The sequence below is a fragment of the Arachis stenosperma genome, chromosome 5 (genome assembly GCF_014773155.1).
Source record: "Arachis stenosperma cultivar V10309 chromosome 5, arast.V10309.gnm1.PFL2, whole genome shotgun sequence".
Lineage (NCBI taxonomy): Eukaryota > Viridiplantae > Streptophyta > Magnoliopsida > Fabales > Fabaceae > Arachis > Arachis stenosperma.
This window is the reverse complement of record NC_080381.1, coordinates 47482999-47504023: the sequence shown is the minus strand read 5'-3', so window position 1 is coordinate 47504023 and position 21025 is coordinate 47482999. Positions and strand designations below refer to the sequence as shown.

General features: G+C 39.8%; 1 non-coding gene across 1 annotated transcript; it reads left to right on the top strand.

Moving 5' to 3' along the window:
* The first annotated feature begins 9512 nt into the window (after positions 1 to 9512).
* On the top strand, positions 9513 to 9620 carry LOC130984738 (small nucleolar RNA R71). Its single transcript, XR_009088651.1, has one exon. It is a non-coding gene; the product is annotated as a small nucleolar RNA R71 (small nucleolar RNA).
* The last annotated feature ends 11405 nt before the right edge of the window (positions 9621 to 21025 follow it).

The following is a 21025-nucleotide window of genomic DNA, read 5'->3' as shown; positions in this document are numbered from 1 at the left end:
ACTTGTATGCTCCCTTCCTTGCTCCCTTTGATCCATGCCTAGCCTATTTCAATCCTGGAATTACTAGCAAACACATCAAGGCATCTTGTGGAATCAAAGAGGGATTAGAATTTATCAAAATAATGCTTAAAATGCATGTTTTTACACTTAAGCACAAATACGGGAGAGATTACAAAACCATGCTAATTCATAGGCTAAATGCGAGAAAAGGTCATCAAAATACTCTAAATTCAATACAAGATAAACCCTAAAAATGGGGTTTATCAGTTCTCGAACCCACAATGTCACTTAACGTTAACTTCACTAACGCCCATGCCTAATTCATACTTCTCTGCAAGCTGGGCCCACTAAAGATTGGAATTGCTTCAACTCAAGATCCAAAGCCCACATCCAAGACTTGAAAACTCACTAGAGGATCAAGAGGAGTAGTATATATAGGAGTAGTTTTGAACTATAGAGAAGCTTGGCACTTTGGGGAACTACTCTCTGTATATTTACTTTTCTGCACTTTTAGCTGGGATGTATTATTTTTTGCCATTTTCCATTTCTAGAGCTATGAACAACTAAACCCCTTTCATTGGGTTAGGGAGCTCTGTTGTAATTTTGATGGATCAATTATAGTTTTCATTATCTTCTTCTTTCTTCTCTTTTGATTTACTAGAAAGCTTTTGATCTTAAGTCAATTGGTTAGTTGTCTTGGAAAAGAAACTCTCCATAATTGGATCTCCCCTGAGCCTTGGAAAAGAGATGAGGAGATCATGCTAGAAATGGTTTCTCATGTTGGACCAAATTGGGGTTTGGGCAGATATAGTGACATGTAATCCTCCCAACACTTTGATTTGAAAATACATGTGGTATAATCAGTGACCATACTTCATCTCTTCCCATGAGTAATTAAATCAAGGAATTGGGAAATTGTTTAAGCTTAGAGAGATTGGATTACCAAGGAATTGGAATCTAATCACCTAAGATTGCCAAGGAGAACAATAGATGCATTGATTGAGGAAGAGATGAAAATGAACTTGATCCGGAGAATACAACATCTCCTGAGCCCAATGAATCCCCCATTTCTGATCTTACCCATTCTCTTTATTTTATGTCATTTATGTTCATGCTCATTACCCCAAATCCCCATTTTAGATTCTGCACTTTATTTTCTGCTATTTACTTTTCCGCCATTTAAATTTTTGCAATTCTCAAACTATACTCTGTTTAGCTCAACTAGCATACTCTTCCAACTAAAGTTGCTTGACCAATCAATCCCTGTGGGATTCAACCTCACTCTATTGTGAGTTTTTACTTGACAACAAATTCGGTATACTTGCCGAAGGGAAATTTGTTGAGAGACAAGTTTTCATGCATCAAGTTTTTGGCACTGTTGTCGAGGATTGATTTTGTATCAACAATGATTAAGTTGGAAGCTCACTAGATTGGGCATTTTTCCTTGTTTGTTTACTTTATTCAGTCATTTATTTTCACTTTGTTTAACTTCTTCCTCATCCTCTATACCCTCTCTATTTTTCTTTCTTTCTTTGTTATTATCTACAATTCTGCTCACTAACCCACTAACTGTTTGATCATTTGCATCACTCACACTAACAATCACTCTAACGAGAATAACCTCTTCATTTTATTTCTTGTTGCGTATTTTGTTAGTTGTATGACAGGGAGAAGAAGGGGGGACCTCAACTTCCTTCGATTCAGAACCTGAGAGAACCCTCGGAGATTAAGGAGGGAAGCAAGAGGGAAAGGAGTTGTTGGTGCTGAGGAAGTGGAAGAATACTTTGAACCCAACATGGAAGAGAACTTGGAAAATAATCATGAAGAAGAAGCTCACAACCATGCTAGAGAAGGCCCTGCAAATCATGCTGGGCAAGAAAGGAGAGTTCTAGGCTCCTACATCAATCCAAATCCAGGAAACTGTGGAAGTAGCTTCCAAAAGCCCACCATACATGCCAACAACTTTGAACTAAAACCCCAGCTCATCACCCTTGTTCAGAACAACTGCTCATTTGGAGGAAGTGCTCAAGAAGACCCCAATCAATATCTAACCACCTTCTTGAGAATTTGTGACACTGTGAAGTCTAATGGAGTCCATCCGGATGTCTATAGGCTGCTGTTCTTCCCTTTTTCACTAAGGGACAAGGCATCCAAGTGGCTCGAATCCTTTTCAAAGGAGAGCTTGACAAATTGGGAAGATGTGGTGAACAAATTTTTGGCAAGATTCTACCCTCCTCAAAGAATTAACAGGCTGAGAGCTGAGGTGCAGACTTTAAGGCAACAAGATGTGAGACTCTCTATGAGGCATGGGAGAAGTTTAAGGACTTAACAAGAAGATGCCCACCAGATATGTTCAATGAATGGGTTCAACTTCACATTTTCTATGAAGGTCTTTCCTATGAGTCAAAGAAGGTTGTAGATCATTCATCATGGGGCTCTCTAAACAAGAAGAAAACTATTGAAGAAGCCATAGATGTCATTGAAACAGTAGCTGAGAATGACTACTTCTATGCCTCTGAAAGAAGTAACACTCGAGGAGTAATGGAACTGAACCACATAGATGCATTGCTAGCTCAAAATAAGATGATCACCAAGCAGCTAGCTGATCTCACCAAGAAGGTGGAGGAAAACCAAGTTGCAGCAGTCATCACTTCATCACCAAGTCAAGAAGGAGTGAATATAGGAGAATAAGGTGACTGGGAACAAGCCAACTATGTTGGAAACTCACCTAGAGAAATCCATGACCCATACTCCAAAACCTACAACTCTGGATGGAGAAATCACCCCAACTTTTGTTGGGGAAATCAACAAGACCAAGGTCAAGACCAGAGATGCCACAACCTTAACCCCAACAACAATACAACTCACCAACATACCTCGTAGAGACCCTATCAACAACCACCTAACCACCCTTCTCAACCATTTAATCTCAATCCACCATCACTAACAGAGGATAGACTTTTAAAGATTGAGGCTCTACTTGAAGATTTATGTAGAGAAGTCCAAGACAACAAGGTGTTTAAGGAAGAAGTGCGAGCCAATATCAAAAACCAAGGAGAAAACATCAAGAGACTGGAGTCCCAAGTAGGGTATCTATCTCAACAAATTCCCAAACCCACTGATGGATTTTCTAGTGACACGGAAAAGAACCCAAGAGGAGAAACAAAGAAAGTAAGGTGGAAAGAGTGTAAGATGATCACCACAAGTGATGAGAGGAGTATGAATGAAGTAGAACACCTCCAAGACAATCAAAAGGGAAACCAGGAAGAAATGAGCCATGCACCTCAACCCACACTCAAGGAAGAGCAGAAGAAGAAGGAGACACTTAACCTATATGCACCCTTTCCCCAAAGGCTTAAAGGTGGTGTAGCAAGGAGAATGTATTCAAGATTCCTCGACATGTTTGCATCTCTTGATGTAAATATACCATTTATTAAAGCCCTCCAGCAAATGCCTTCCTACATAAAGTATATAAAGGAGCTGTTAGCCAGAAAGAGTTCATTGAAAGGTGGACAAATAATAAAGTTGAATAGGGATTGCAGTGCTCTCATTCAACCAGGGCCACCCACAAAGAGGAAGGATCCAGGGAGTTTCCATATTCCCTATGCCATAGGAGAAACAATGATTGATAAAGGACTATGTGACCTGGGAGCAAGCATCAACTTAATGCCTCTATCCCTCATGAAAAAGCTTCAAATCAATGAGCTAACACCCACAGATGTAATTATTAAATTGGCTGACAAAACTCAAAAACAGGCAATAGGAGTGGTTGAGAATGTGCTAGTGAAGGTTGGGAACTACTTCCACCCCACAGACTTTGTTGTCCTGGAAATGGATGAGAACCCTATTTACCCCATCATTCTGGGAAGGTCATTCTTAGCCACAGCCAGAGCACTCATAGATGTGGAACGAGGAGAGCTAGTGTTGAGAATACATGATGATCATCTCACTTTCAATGTTTTCAACCTTTCACAAGAAGCAGACCATGATAACAAAGAGCTGATGGAGGAGCCAAACAAGGAAGCACAAGCACCACACATAAGGACTCCTATGGTTAACAACTAATGTGATCAGAAGGAGCAACAGCCAAGTGTAATCCAAAAAGAACCAGACCCACCAGAATCACATGAAATAGACAACAAAACCATTCTCAAAAAGGAAACCACAAGGAACAAGTTGGAATCAATAGACACAAGAAAAAAGGTCCCAAGGGGATGGAAAAAGATGAAAATCCCTACAGAAGATTTCTCGCCAAGAGATGAAGTGGTCTCTACATACTTCCTATCTATACCACCTCACCTCCCCACTATTCCATCCCAGCTGCCTCCAGTGTACACCATTGGTGCACGAAATTGTGATCACTACAACTTCACACAACTAACCAGCAAGTGCACTGGGTCGTCCAAGTAATAAACCTTACGCGAGTAAGGGTCGATCCCATGGAGATTGGTGGTATGAAGCAAGCTATGGTCACCTTGTAAATCTCAGTCAGGCAGACTCAAATGGGTATAGTGATGGACGAAAATAACATAAAGATAAAGATAGAGATACTTATGTATATCATTGGTGTAAGAGCTTCAGATAAGCGAATGAAGATGCCTTCCCTTCCGTCTCTCTGCTTTCCTAATGTCTTCATCCAATCCTTCTTACTCCTTTCCATGGCAAGCTCGTGTAGGGTTTCACTGTTGTCAGCAGCTACCTCCCATCCGCGCAGTGAAAGCTAATGCACGCACTCTGTCACAGTACTGCCAATCACCGGTTTGGTTCCCTCCCCTACCGGAATAGAATCCCTCTTTTGCGTCTGTCACTAACGCCCAGTAGGTTACAGGTTTGAAGCATGTCACAGTCATTCAGTCATTGAATCCTACTCAGAATACCACAGACAAGGTTTAGACCTTCCGGATTCTCTTGAATGCCGCCATCAGGTCCTGCCTATACCACGAAGATTCCGATTAAAGAATCCAAGAGATATTCACTAAGCCTCGAATGCTTGTAGAACAAGAATGGTTGTCAGTCACCTTGTTCATAGGTGAGAATGATGATGAGTGTCACGGATCATCACATTCATCAAGTTGAAGAACAAGTGATATCTTAGAACAAGAACAAGCGGAATTGAATGGAAGAACAATAGTAATTGCATTAATACTCGAGGTACAGCAGAGCTCCACACCTTAATCTATGGTGTGTAGAAACTCCACCGTTGAAAATACATAAGAACAAAAGTGATCATTGGTTTCGGCCCCAGAGAGGGAACCAGAAGAACCAAGATCTGATCTAAGAACTAGATGTCCGAAGATTAAAATACAATAGTAAAAGGTCCTACTTATAGAAAACTAGTACATAGATGAGTAAATGACATAAAAATCCACTTCCGGGGCCCACTTGGTGTGTGTTTGGGCTGAGCAATGAAGAAATTTCGTGTAGAGACTCTCCTTGGAGTTAAACGCCAGCTTTAGTGCCAGTTTGGGCGTTTAACTCCCAATTAGGTGCCAGTTCCGGCGTTTAACGCTGGAATTTCTTGAGGTGACTTTGAACGCCGGTTTGGGCCATCAAATCTTGGGCAAAGTATGGACTATTATATATTGCTGGAAAGCCCAGGATGTCTACTTTCCAATGCCGTTGAGAGCGCGCCAATTGGGCTTCTGTAGCTCCAGAAAATCCACTTCGAGTGCAGGGAGGTCAGAATCCAACAGCATCTACAGTCCTTTTGAGTCTCTGGATCAGATTTTTGTTCAGGTCCCTCAATTTCAGCCAGAAAATACCTGAAATCACAGAAAAACACACAAACTCATAGTAAAGTCCAGAAAAGTGAATTTTAACTAAAAACTAATAAAAATATACTAAAAACTAACTAGATCATACTAAAAATATACTAAAAACAATGCCAAAAAGTGTACAAATTATCCGCTCATCACAACACCAAACTTAAATTGTTGCTTGTCCCCAAGCAACTGAAAATCAAAATAGGATAAAAAGAAGAGAATATACTATAGACTCCAAATTATCAATGAAACATAGCTCCAAATTAGATGAGCGGGACTAGTAGCTTTTTGCCTCCAAACAGTTTTGGCATCTCACTTTATCCTTTGAAATTCAGAATGATTGGCTTCTTTAGGAACTCAGAATCCAGATAGTGTTATTGATTCTCCTAGTTAAGTATGATGATTCTTGAACACAGCTACTTTATTGAGTCTTGGCTGTGGCCCAAAGCACTCTGTCTTCCAGTATTACCACCGGATACATACATGCCACAGACACATAATTGGGTGAACCTTTTCAGATTGTGACTCAGCTTTGCTAAAGTCCCCAATTAGAGGTGTCCAGGGTTCTTAGGCACACTCTTTTTGCCTTGGATCACAACTTTATTTTTTTCTTTCTCCCCTTTTTTTTTCGTTTTTCTGCTTCTCTTTTTTTTTTTCTTTTTTGTATTCACTGCTTTTTCTTGCTTCAAGAATCATTTTTATGATTTTTCAGATCCTCAGTAACATGTCTCCTTTTTCATCATTCTTTCAAGAGCCAACAATTTTAACATTCATGAACCACAAATTCAAAAGACATATGCACTGTTTAAGCATACATTCAGAGAACAAAAGTATTGCCACCACATCAAACTAATTAAGCTAGTTTTAAAGATGAATTTGAAATCCTGTACTTCTTGTTCTTTTGTGATAAAAACAGTTTTCATTTAAGAAAGGTGATGGATTCATATTCATAGCTTTAAGGCATAGACACTAAGACACTAATGATCATAAGACACAAACATGGATAAACATAAGCATAAAAATTCGAAAAACAGAAAAAATAAAGAACAAGGAGATTAAAGAACGGGTCCACCTCAGTGATGGCGGCTTGTTCTTCCTCTTGAAGGTCTTATGGAGTGCTTGTGCTCCTCAATGTCTCTTCCTTGTCTTTGTTGCTCATCTCTCATGATTCTTTGATCTTCTCTAATTTCATGGAGGAGGATGGCATGTTCTTGGTGCTCCACCCTTAGTTGTCCCATGTTGGAACTTAATTCTCCTAGGGAGGTGTTCAGTTGCTCCCAATAGTCTTGTGGAGGAAAGTGCATCCCTTGAGGTATTTCAGGGATCTCATGATGAGAGGGGTCTCTTGTTTGCTCCATCTTCTTCTTAGTGATGGGCTTGAGGTCATGCCTTCTCAGTTGAACCGGCTTTGGATGCCATAAATGGTTATGGAAAAACAAAAAGCAATGCTTTTACCACACCAAACTTAAAAGGTTTGCTCGTCCTCGAGCAAAAGAAGAAAGAAGAGAGTAGAAGAAGAAGAAATGGAGGAGAGGGAGAGTGGTAGAGGTGATTGGTGAATGGGTGAAGAAGAAAGAGAGTGGTGGTGGGGTAGGTGGGGATCCTGTGGGGTCCACAGATCCTGTGGTGTCAAGGAAAAGTCATCCCTGCACCAAATGTTGCTCAAAATCACGTTTTGAGCTATTTCTGGCGTTAAACGCCGGGCTGGTGCCCATTCCTGGCATTTAACGCCAGGTTCTTGCCCTTTCCTGGCGTTTAACGCCAGTCTGGTGCCCCTTTCTGGCATTAAACGCCCAGAATGGTGCCAGACTGGGCGTTAAACGCCCAACTGCTAGCCTCACTGGCGTTTAAACGCCAGTGAGTTCTTCCTCCAGGGTGTGCTGTTTTTCTTCCTGTTTTTCATTCTGTTTTTGCTTTTTCAATAGATTTTGTGACTTCTTATGATCATCAACCTACAAAAAACATAAAATAACAAAAGAAAATAGATGAAATATAATCATTGGGTTGCCTCCCAACAAGCGCTTCTTTAATGTCAGTAGCTTGACAGAGGGCTCTCATGGAGCCTTACAGATACTTAGAGCAATGTTGGAACCTCCCAACACCAAACTTAGAGTTTGAATGTGGGGGTTCAACACCAAACTTAGAGTTTGGTTGTGGCCTCCCAACACCAAACATAGAGTTTGACTGTGGGGGCTCTGTTTGTCTTTGATTTGAGAGAAGCTCTTCATGCTTCTTCTCCATGATGACAGAGGGGTATCCTTGAGCCTTAAACACAAGGGATTCTTCATTCACTTGAATGATCAGTTCACCTCCATCAACATTAATCACAGCCTTTGCTGTGGCTAGGAAGGGTCTGCCAAGGATGATAGATTCATCCATGCACTTCCCAGTCTCTAGGACTATGAAATCAGTAGGGATGTAATGGTCTTCAATCTTAACCAAAACATTCTCTACAAGTCCATGAGCTTGTTTTCTTGAGTTGTCTGCCATCTCTAGTGAGATTCTTGCAGCTTGTACCTCAAAGATCCCTAGCTTCTCCATTACAGAGAGAGGCATGAGGTTTACACTTGACCCTAAGTCACACAGAGCCTTCTTGAAGGTCATGGTGCCTATGGTACAAGGTATGGAAAACTTCCCAGGATCTTGTCTCTTTTGAGGTAATTTCTGCCTAGACAAGTCATCCAGTTCTTTGGTGAGCAAAGGAGGTTCATCCTCCCAAGTCTCATTTCCAAATAACTTGTCATTTAGCTTCATGATTGCTCCAAGGTACTTAGCAACTTGCTCTTCAGTGACATACTCATCCTCTTCAGAGGAAGAATACTCATCAGAGCTCATGAATGGCAGAAGTAAGTCCAATGGAATCTCTATGGTCTCATTTTGAGCCTCAGATTCCCATTGTTCCTCATTGAGGAACTCAGAGGAGATTGGTATACGCCCACTGAGGTCTTCCTCAGTGGCGTCCTCCTCCTCTCTTTCCTCTCCATATTCGGCCATGTCTATGGCTTTGCACTCTCCTTTTGGATTTTCTTCTGTATTACTTGGGAGAGTACTAGGAGGGAGTTCAGTAATTTTCTTGCTCAGCTGTCCCACTTGTCCTTCCAAATTTCTGATGGAGGACCTTGTTTCATTCATGAAACTTTGAGTGGTTTTGATTAGATCAGAGACCATTGTTGCTAAGTCAGAGGTATTCTGCTTAGAACTCTCTGTCTGTTGCTGAGAAGATGATGGAAAAGGCTTGCTATTGTTAAACCTGTTTCTTCCATCATTATTATTGAAACCTTGTTGAGGTCTCTCTTGATTCTTCCATGAGAAATTTGGGTGATTTCTCCATGAAGAATTATAGGTGTTTCCATAGGGTTCTCCTAGGTAATTCACCTCTTCCATTGAAGGGTTCTCAGGATCATAGGCTTCTTCCTTAGATGAAGCATCCTTAGTACTGCATGGTGCATTTTGCATTCCAGACAGACTTTGAGAAAACAAATTGACTTGTTGAGTCAATATTTTATTCTGAGCCAATATGGCATTCAGAGTGTCAATCTCAAGAACTCCTTTCTTCTGACTTGTCCCATTGTTCACAGGATTCCTTTCAGAAGTGTACATGAATTGGTTATTTGCAACCATTTCAATTAGTTCCTGAGCCTCTGTAGGCGTCTTCTTCAGATGAAGAGATCCTCCAGCAGAGCTATCCAAAGACATCTTGGATAGTTCAGAGAGACCATCATAGAAAATACCTATGATGCTCCATTCAGAAAGCATGTCAGAAGGACATTTTCTGATTAATTGTTTGTATCTTTCCCAAGCTTCATAGAGGGATTCTCCATCCTTCTGTCTGAAGGTTTGGACTTCCACTCTAAGCTTACTCCATCCTTGGGGTGGAAAGAACTTTGCCAAGAAGGCATTGACTAGCTTTTCCCAAGAGTCCAGGCTTTCTTTAGGTTGAGAGTCCAACCATATCCTAGCTCTGTCTCTTACAGCAAAAGGTAATAGCATCAGTCTATAGACCTCAGGGTCAACCCCATTAGTCTTGACTGTGTCACAGATTTGCAAGAACTCAGCTAAAAACTGATGAGGATCTTCCATTGGAAGTCCATGGAACTTGCAATTCTGTTGCATTTAGAGAAACCAATTGAGGCTTAAGCTCAAAGTTGTTTGCTCCAATGGCAGGGATAGAGATGCTTCTCCCATAAAAATCAGGAGTAGGTGCAGTAAAGTCACCCAGCACCTTCCTTGCATTGTTTGCATTATTGTTATTTTCGGCTGCCATGTCTTCTTCTTCTTTGAAGAATTCGGTCAGGTCCTCAATAGAGAGTTGTGCCTTAGCTTCTCTTAGCTTCCGCTTCAAGGTCCTTTCAGGTTCAGGGTCAGCTTCAACAAGAATGCCTTTGTCTTTGTTCCTGCTCATATGAAAGAGAAGAAAACAAGAAAATATGGAATCCTCTATGTCACAGTATAGAGATTCCTTGAGGTGTCAGAGGAAGAAAAATGGAAGACAGAAGTAGAAAATTCGAACTTATCAAAGAAGATGGAGTTCGAATTTTGCATTAAGGAATAGAGTTAGTCCAAAAATAGAAGGATGTGAGAAGAAGGGAAGTAATTTTCGAAAATTAAGTAAAAGATTTTGAAAATATTTTTGAAAAACACAAATTGATTTTCGAAAATAAGAGTGAGAAAGAGATCAAGTGATTTTTGAAAAAGATTTTGAAATTAGAAGTTAAAAAGATTTGATTGAAAACTATTTTGAAAAAGATGTCATTAAAAAGATATGATTGATTTTAAAAAGATGTGATTTAAAAGATATGATTTGAAAAACATTTTAAAAAAAAAGATATGATTTGAAAACAATTTTAAAAAGATTTGATTTTAAAAACATTTTAAAAAGATTTGATTTTAAAAATTAATGACTTGCCTAACATGAAAAGATATGATTCAAACATAAAACCTTCCTTAACAGAAAAGGCAAAAAATGTTCAATCAAATCATTAATTGTTAGTAAGTATCTTTGAAAAAGGAAAGAAATTGATTTTGAAAACATTTGATTGAAAAGATATGATTTGAAAAAGATTTGATTTTGAAAAACTTTGAAAACTTGAAAAAAAATTGATTTTGAAAACAAAATCTTCCCCCTTTGCCATCCTGGCGTTAAACGCCCAGAATGGTGCACATTCTGGCGTTTAACGCCCAAACTACTACCCTTTTGGGCGTTAAACGCCCAGCCAGGCACCCTGGCTGGCGTTTAAACGCCAGTCTGTCTTCTTCACTGGGCATTTTTGAATGCTCAGCTTTTTCTGTGTGATTCCTCTGCAGTATGTTCTGAATCTTCAATTCTCTGTATTATTGACTTGAAAAGACATAAATTAAAAATATTTTTGGATTTTTAATAATGAGGAATAATCAAAATGCAACTAAAATCAAATAACAATGCATGCAAGACACCAAACTTAGCAGTTTGAACCCTACTGACACTAACAAAATGAGAATGCATATGAGAAACAACAAAACACTCAAGTCAATAGAATTCAAAGATTAAAACCAAGAAATCATCAAGAACAACTTGAAGATTAATTAAGACACATGCAAAAATTCGAAAAATGCAAGAAGAACAGAAACATGCAATTGACACCAAACTTAAAATGAGACTCTAGACTCAAACAAGAAATATTTTTGGATTTTATGATTTTGTAAAATTTTTTTGTGCTTTTTCGAAAATTAAGTGAAAAGGAAAATAAAGGTATCAAAATTCTTAATGAGAATTCCAGGAATCATGCAATGTTAGTCTAAAGCTTTAGTCTAAAGGAATTAGACATGGCCGGCTAAGCTTCAGCAGGACATTGCATTCAAGAGCTAAATTGATGATGATCAATCAGCTTTGGTGATGATAAGAACATCACCTTGAAACACTAGAATTCATTCTTAAGAACTCTGAAGAAAAATAATACCTAATCTAAGCAACAAGATGAACCGTCAGTTGTCCATACACAAGAACAATCCCCGGCAACGGCGCCAAAAACTTGGTGCACGAAATTGTGATCACTACAACTTCGCACAACTAACCAGCAAGTGCACTGGGTCGTCCAAGTAATAAACCTTACGCGAGTAAGGGTCGATCCCACGGAGATTGGTGGTATGAAGCAAGCTATGGTCACCTTGTAAATCTCAGTCAGGCAAACTCAAATGGGTATAGTGATGGACGAAAATAACATAAAGATAAAGATAGAGATACTTATGTATATCATTGGTGTAAGAGCTTCAGATAAGCGAATGAAGATGCCTTCCCTTCCGTCTCTCTGCTTTCCTAATGTCTTCATCCAATCCTTCTTACTCCTTTCCATGGCAAGCTCGTGTAGGGTTTCACTGTTGTCAGCAGCTACCTCCCATCCGCGCAGTGAAAGCTAATGCACGCACTCTGTCACAGTACTGCCAATCACCGGTTTGGTTCCCTCCCCTACCGGAATAGAATCCCTCTTTTGCGTCTGTCACTAACGCCCAGTAGGTTACAGGTTTGAAGCACGTCACAGTCATTCAGTCATTGAATCCTACTCAGAATACCACAGACAAGGTTTAGACCTTCCGGATTCTCTTGAATGCCGCCATCAGGTCCTGCCTATACCACGAAGATTCCGATTAAAGAATCCAAGAGATATTCACTAATCCTCGAATGCTTGTAGAACAAGAATGGTTGTCAATCACCTTGTTCATAGGTGAGAATGATGATGAGTGTCACGGATCATCACATTCATCAAGTTGAAGAACAAGTGATATCTTAGAACAAGAACAAGCGGAATTGAATGGAAGAACAATAGTAATTGCATTAATACTCGAGGTACAGCAGAGCTCCACACCTTAATCTATGGTGTGTAGAAACTCCACCGTTGAAAATACATAAGAACAAAAGTGATCATTGGTTTCGGCCCCAGAGAGGGAACCAGAAGAACCAAGATCTGATCTAAGAACTAGATGTCCGAAGATTAAAATACAATAGTAAAAGGTCCTACTTATAGAAAACTAGTACATAGATGAGTAAATGACATAAAAATCCACTTTCGGGGCCCACTTGGTGTGTGTTTGGGCTGAGCAATGAAGAAATTTCGTGTAGAGACTCTCCTTGGAGTTAAACGCCAGCTTTAGTGCCAGTTTGGGCGTTTAACTCCCAATTAGGTGCCAGTTCCGGCGTTTAACGCTGGAATTTCTTGAGATGACTTTGAACGCCGGTTTGGGCCATCAAATCTTGGGCAAAGTATGGACTATTATATATTGCTGGAAAGCCCAGGATGTCTACTTTCCAATGCCGTTGTGAGCGCGCCAATTGGGCTTCTGTAGCTCCAGAAAATCCACTTCGAGTGCAGGGAGGTCAGAATCCAACAGCATCTGTAGTCCTTTTGAGTCTCTGGATCAGATTTTTGCTCAGGTCCCTCAATTTCAGCCAGAAAATACCTGAAATCACAGAAAAACACACAAACTCATAGTAAAGTCTAGAAAAGTGAATTTTAACTAAAAACTAATAAAAATATACTAAAAACTAACTAGATCATACTAAAAATATACTAAAAACAATGCCAAAAAGTGTGCAAATTATCTGCTCATCAACCATCAACAAAATCTTGTCCCTAGAGTATATGGAGCTTATCAACAAGGCCAATGAACATAGGTTCACTGCAAAGGGGGGAAGATTTCAAGCACTATCAGCCACCTTGACAAGGACCAAACGTCAAGCTAATGACGCTAAAGAAGCGCTTCATGGGAGGCAACCCATGTTCTACACCCTCTTCCTTTAATCTCAAATAGTAGTAATAAGGCAACGTTCATGGATTCTAAATCAATTTTGATAAACAATATAATACCCCCTTACATGCAGCGTATAGTACATGATAAGTTTAGTGTTCAAGGCACACCAAGTGGGTTTGAACACACTTTATGAGGTAAAATTATTCCCCAAACTTGTTGCACCATATGATCACAGACAAGTTTGGTGTACCAACGTTGCATGCATGGAAAATTTAGTGGTTGATTGATTTGTATTCATGGAAAGCATTTAGTCATTTAAAAACAAAAGAAAAAGATATATTTTTTTTTAGCTAGCTCACACCTTAAGTTTTTCCACCAAAAATTTTTTTTTTCAATTAACCATTTGCATTCTTTTTTTTCGTGTATAGGGAATCAAAAGGGACATTAATGGTACTTGATAGGACAATTAAGGAAGGGAGATTTGGCTACTATACCAAGGAAATCTCACACTTGTCTTCAAGGGAAATATCATTGGAAGTGTTGCCATGCAACATTGGGAGTTGGATAGCTTTGGAGACCGAACCAAGACCCTCATAAAAGAGGTGATCCTTGTGCTCATTCAATACCAAACCCCAACCGTCCACTATCAAACAACACCATCAATCCAAACCCTTCAATCATTTGCCATCTTCTTATATAAACCCCTTCGCACAACCTCTCCGTACATACTTCATATTGTCATTCCTTCCCCTTCCTTCTCTCGGACACACACACTGCATCATCCACCAAAAGTTCCATACATACCTTCCTAGCCATCTTGTGAGTAACAAACATATCAACCATCTTGCATGGCATCATCAAGCTCAAAGAGACAAAAGGGGAAGGAACCCATAGAGCAGCCTCTTTTTGATGAAAAGCGATTTAGAACCTTCTACCATGCACTACAATTTGGTTGGATGGCTGACAAAGAAATCATATATGAATTAGGCTTTTAAGTCACATGAACTAAGTGCCCATAAATCACAAAAAAGGTAGAAAAAACGTCGATGGGAGCTCCTTACCGATCCGATTACAAGGGTAAACGCAACTCTAGTGAGAGAGTTTTATGCAAATGCAGTTAGACATGATAAGGCGGATGAATCCTATACAAGTTTCGTGAGAGGGGTCATGGTGGATTTTAATCCCATGAGCATCATGAGAGTGCTGAAGTTGCGAAGCACACCCTTTGTAGAGGAGAGCTATCACTCAAGAATGGACAACAAACCCAACCACGACCAGATTATACAGGATATCTGTGTGCAAGGAGCAGATTGTGACAGAGACCCCAATAGGAAACCCAGATTTATAAAAAGAAGAGACCTCGTCCCTGAAGCCAAAGGGTGGTTTGAAATCGTAAGGAGATCTATCCTCCCAGCAGGAAACAACTCAGAGGTAAACCTTAAGAGAGCAACAATGGTGCAATACCTAATGAAGGAAGGAGAAATCAAGGTTCATGAACTCATAGCCCAAGCATTCGGAAGCTTGCTGAGAAGAGCGATTCTGGAAGAAAGTTGGGTTATCCCAGCACTATTCTCCATCTTTGCAACCATGCTAGGGTGATATTCGAGGATGAAAATCCCGAGTGGATAAAGGTTGGTCTTCCAATCACTTATTGTCGGATGCATGCTGCTGCAACTCCACTACCTCAGCGAAGGGTAAGAAAGAGGCCAGCCTATCAAGCTGAAGAAGGACAACATCCACAGCAGCAAGCCCCAGCCACCTTAAGCATGCACCAATTACAAGAGGCTATTGATACCTTATCTAGGCAATGCATGGAAAATCAGGCGGCATAGAAGGAGTTTCAAATGTAATTAATGGACCGCCAAGAAGAATCACTCTCTAGATGGATGAATCAGCAAGGGGAATGGCAAAAACAATTGGTGGACCAGCAATTGGAACAAGGGAGACAATGGAGTGAATCCTTCCATAACCTGAACCAGAAGCAAGATCAACAACAAGAAGCCATCCAAAGGCAAATGAACATCCAAGCACATCAAGGTGCACACATTCATGAAATGCATAGGAAACAAAGAGAACAAGCAGATCTTTTCGATGAATACAAAGCATTCTCGGAAGGAGTCTACATGAGTGAGACTGGATATCATGTGAATACCCAAGCCAGGATTGGGGACCTAGTCGGACAACTACCTATATTGTATCCTGGGATCATAAAATATGAGGATGTAAAAGATGAATTAGCACGAGTGGAGCGTGAAAGGGCCAACAGAGTCATGAGTCAGTAAGAAAGGCATTAGAAGATTGGAAAATTGCTAGAATGAATCGGATAAGAGGAAGCACAAGCAGACAAAGTGAACATAAAGAGGACAAGGAAGCAGAAGAACATGAGCATTCCAATAAGTGAAAGGTGGTGAAGTTCCTTCTTAGTTCGACCTTTTTCAAAGCTTTAAATAAGGAAAATCATGTAAGAAATAGAACATGCTTCCATGGTAGTTTAGGATTTTTAATTCTGCATTTAAGCTTTTCATTGCTTAGGTTTATGTTTATTGAGCTTAATTTTTCTAGTGTTCACTTCCACCTTTCTTACTTGTATGCTTGTCTTTTAAGCTAATCAAAAAGAAAATGCTATGAAAAGAACAAGAGTGGAGTTATTTCGTGAAGTAGGTTCTAAATGTTTGTGGTAGGATGATTAGTAAGCTAAGTTAGTTCACCAAACAAGGAAAGAAGGCAACTATCTACCCTGAATCCTATGCTTGAAACACATCCTATGAGACTAAATAAATAATAAGATCCCAATAAGAAAAGAGAAAAAGCAATAAAAGTGAAAAGGAAAGAAACACAATAAGAAACAATGCTAGGCACCAAGGGTTTTAAGATTGAGGCATGTGTCTGTAGTGTTCATATGCAAGGGATATGCTTGGATGAATAAGCTCTTAAGGGTGCCTCATCACTTGGTAACTTGGATTAACTAATCCGGCATTATCAGCTGAAAATCCACTATCAAGAGTGACTTTTGCTACAGAACACTTAGTAACCCAAAGAGGTGCTGGACACCAAGGTCTCAAGAAAGAAAAATAACAAACCATGTGCCTGTGGTGTGTATGTATGAGGGAAAAAGACTTGGGGGAGTAAGTCCATAGGGGTGTTTTAACACCTAGCACCTTGAGCCAACTGGTTCGGGAGTGTTGACTGAAAGCTTATCATAAAGAGTCGCCCTCTTACAGAGCACTTAGCCAAAAGAAGAATGTAATAAACCTTGGAAAAGAAGAAAGGATCAACAATTAAGCAGTCTTAAAGGATGTAATCAAAAGAGTGACCAAGGACTTGATAAAGGCCTGAAACCTAGTAAAGGAAAGAACCTAAGTTGCTATGCATGAAACCCCATAAACCAGGAATTCTACTTCTATATTATCTTCTTGCTCTTTCATTCATTCTTCCTATGTTTCAGTACTTGCTTAGGGACAAGCAAGCTTTAAGTTTGGTGTTGTGATGCCAGGGCATCTATGCCAGTTTCACTGACCTTTTCTTTACTGTTTTAAGGTAGTTTCATGCATTTTCTTAGTGAATAAGGCAAGTTTTGGATGAAAATACACTTACACCTTAATTTAAGCAACTATTGTGAATTTCACATGATTTTATGAGGATTTAGCTAGAATTGAATGATAAATTGATGATGCATAATCTCATGACTTTGGCTAGAGCTTTTATGCACCTTATTTGCTTGATTTCAGGACAAAGGAAGCAAGGAAGAACCACGTTAGTACTCACGTTAATCTAGTTAACGTGACCACTAACGTGGAATGGCAAATAGCTTGCAACGTTAATGAGAAAAGTGATCACCAATAATGCCCGCGAAGCCATCATAAGCCCACGTTAATTGCCATGTTAACTTAGTTAACGTGGTAGTTAACGTGGAGACAAAAGAAAGCTCCAACGTTAGTGGTAAACGTGAACACCACTAACGTTCCAAGATTTGGCAATGAGCCACGATAAGAGTCACGTTAACTTAGTTAACGTGAACTCTAACGTGGAAGAGAGGAACAATGCCAACGTTAGTGACACTCACCTTTGTATCTAACGTTGGATCAACTAGCATTGTCCACGTTAGTGGTCACGTTAAGACCACTAACGTGAAAGGTAATGTAGAGCTGAGATTGATGAGCCAACATTAGTGACACTCACCTTTGTCACTAACGTTGGAAGATGGCATTACTACCACGTTAGTGGCCATGTTAACTTAGTTAACGTGAGCTTTAACGTGGAAAGTAGGGGCACTTTGAGCGTTAGTGACAAAGGTAAGTGTCACTAATGCTCTCGAAGGTGAGGCATAGCCACGTTAAGAGCCATGTTAGTTACACTAACGTGAACTCTAACGTAGGGACAAAGGGCATAAGGCAACTTTAATGGGAAAGGTGAGTCCCAATAATGCTTGCGAAGGGCTATAAGCCAACGTTATTGGGAAAGGTGAGTCCCAATAACGCTAGCGAAGATTTAGAAGGCAACGTTAGTGGTCACGTTAGTGCCACTAATGTTGGAGTTAATGTAGGCTATATGGGGTTGGAACGTTAGTGAAAATTGTGATTGCCACTAACGTTCTCAAACCCACAATGTCACTTATTGTTAACTTCACTAACGCCCATGCGTAATTTATACTTCTCTGCAAGCTGGGCCCACAAAAGATTGGAACTACTTCAACTCAAGATCCAAAGCCCACATCCAAGACTTGAAGAACACACTAGAGGATCAAGAGGAGTAGTATATATAGGAGTAGTTTTGAACTATAGAGAAGCTTGGCACTTTGGGGAACTACTCTCTGTATATTTACTTTTCAGCACTTTTAGCTGGGATGTATTATTTTCTGCCGTTTTCCATTTCTAGAGCTATGAACAACTAAACCCCTTTCATTGGGTTAGGGAGCTCTGTTGTAATTTTGATGGATCAATTATAGTTTTCATTCTCTTCTTCTTTCTTCTCTTTTGATTTACTAGAAAGCTTTCGATATTAATTCAATTGGTTAGTTGTCTTGGAAAAGAAATTTTCCATAATTGGATCTCCCCTGAGCCTTGGAAAAGGGATGAGGAGATCATGCTAGAAATGTTTTCTCATGTTGGACCAAATTGGGGTCTGGGCGAATATAGTAACATGTAATCCTCCCAACACTTTGATTTGGAAATACATGTGGTATAATCAGTGACCACACTTCATCTCTTTCCATGAGCAATTAAATCAAGGAATTGGGCAATTGTTCAAGCTTAGAGAGATAGGATTGCCAAGGAATTGGGATCCAATCACTTAAGATTGCCAATGATATCAATGAATGCATTGATTAAGGAAGAGATGAGAGTGAACTTGATCTGAAGGATTGCAATATCTCTTGATCCCAATGTTCATTTTATTTTTAGTTCTTACATTTACTTTTCTTGCCATTTTACTTTTCTGCACTTTATCTCTTTCTTTACTTTTGTGCTATTTACTTTTCCTGTTGCTCCTCACTCCTTAATGATTCGTCTAACTAGGATAATCAATTAACTATTGATTGCTTAATCCGTTAATCCCTGTGGATTCGACCTCACTCTATTGTGAGTTTTTACTTGACGACAATTTGGTATACTTGCCAAAGGGAAATTTGTTGAGAGACAAGTTTTCATGCATCAGATGCTTTGTTGCCTCTGAACCTCTGCTTTCCTACTGTCCTCATCCAATCATGTGTACTCCCTTCCATGGCAAGCTGTATGTTGGTGGATCACCGTTTTCAATAGCTACCATCCATCCTCTCAGTGAAAACATGTCCTCTACGGTTTCCCGCATGGCTAATCAGCTGTCAATTCTCGATCATGTTGGAATAGAATACATTTATTCTTTTGCACACTGTCACTGCGTCCAACAGTCATGAGTTTGAAGCTCATCACAGCCATCCCGTCCCAGATCCTACTCGGAATACCACAGACAAGGTTTAAACTTTCCGGATCTCAAGAATGCTGCAAATTGGTTCTAGCTTATACCAGGAAGGTTCTAACGTCACGGATTCGAATGCTCTGTTGTCAGGAGAGGTGATTCAGATCTGTGAGTCAGAGACCAAAGAGAATATACTCTAGCTGTTGTCCAATGACTACATTAAACATCATGTAGACCGCTTTGTGGTTGTCAGGCACGCGGATCTTGGCTAAACGAGTAACGAAGATTGAGTGATTATCACGGGTCACCCCTTCATTCTGACTTAACTTAATTAAGTACAAGAGTATATCTTGGAGGAGAAGTAGGCGTGAATTGAATAGAAAAACAATAATACTTGCATTAATACGCGAGGAACATCAGTGCTCCACACCTTAATCTATGAGGTGTAAAAACTCCATCGTTGAAAATACATAAGAACAAAAGGTCTAGGCATGGCCGAATGACCAGCCTCCAAAAAGGGTTCGAAGAACTCCCCGAAAGGTCAAAGACTTGAATACAATAGTAAAAAGTGCTATTTATAATAAACTAGTAAACTAGGTTTACAGAAGGTGAGTAGATAGTGCATAAATCCACTTTTGGGGCCCACTTGGGGTGTGTTTGGGCTGAGCCTTGAAGCTTTCACGTGCATAGGCCATCCTTAGAGTTTAACTCTAGCTTTGGTGCCAGTTCCGATGTTAAACGCCAGAAAAGGGTCTCTGGTGGGCGTTTGGACGCCAGTTTGGGCCATCAAATCTCAAGCAAAGTGTGGACTATTATAAATTGCTGGAGAGCCCAATATGTCTACTTTCCAACGCAATTAAAAATGTGCCAATTAGGCTTCTGTAGCTCCAGAAAATCTACTTCAAGTGCAGGGAGGTCAGAATCCAACAGCATCTGCAGTCCTTTCTCAGCCTCTGAATCAGATTTTTGCTCAGGTCCCTTAATTTCAGCCAGAAAATACCTAAAATCATAGAAAAACACACAAACTCATAGTAAAGTCCAAAAATGTGATTTTTGCATAAAAACTAATAAAAATATACTAAAAAGTAACTAAAACATACTAAAAACTACCTAAAAATAATGCCAAAAAGCGTATAAATTATCGGCTCACCACAAATAGGATAAAAAGAAGAGAATATACAATAAATCCCAAAATATCAACGAAGCTTAGTTCTAATTAGATGAGCGGGGCTTGTCACACCTTTGCAACTCCGCACAACTAACCAGCAAGTGCATTGGGTCATCCAAGTAATACCTTACGTGAGTAAGGGTCGATCCCACGGAGATTTCAGGCTTGAAGCAAGCTATAGTTATCTTATAAATCTTAGTTAGGAGATTAGTGATAAAAATGATTTTGTTGCAAAAAGTAAAAAAGCATGAAATGAATGATACTTGTAATTTAGTATTGGAGAACAGGTTGAGGTTTCAAAGATGCTCTGTCTTCTGAATCTCTACTTTCCTACTGTCTTTCTCTCTCAAATACGCATGGCTCCTTTTATGGCAGGCTGTATGTTGGTGGATCACCGTTGTCAATGGCTACCATCCGTCCTCTCAGTGAAAATGGTCCAGGTACAGTTTCTATACGGCTAATCATTTGTCGGTTCTCACTT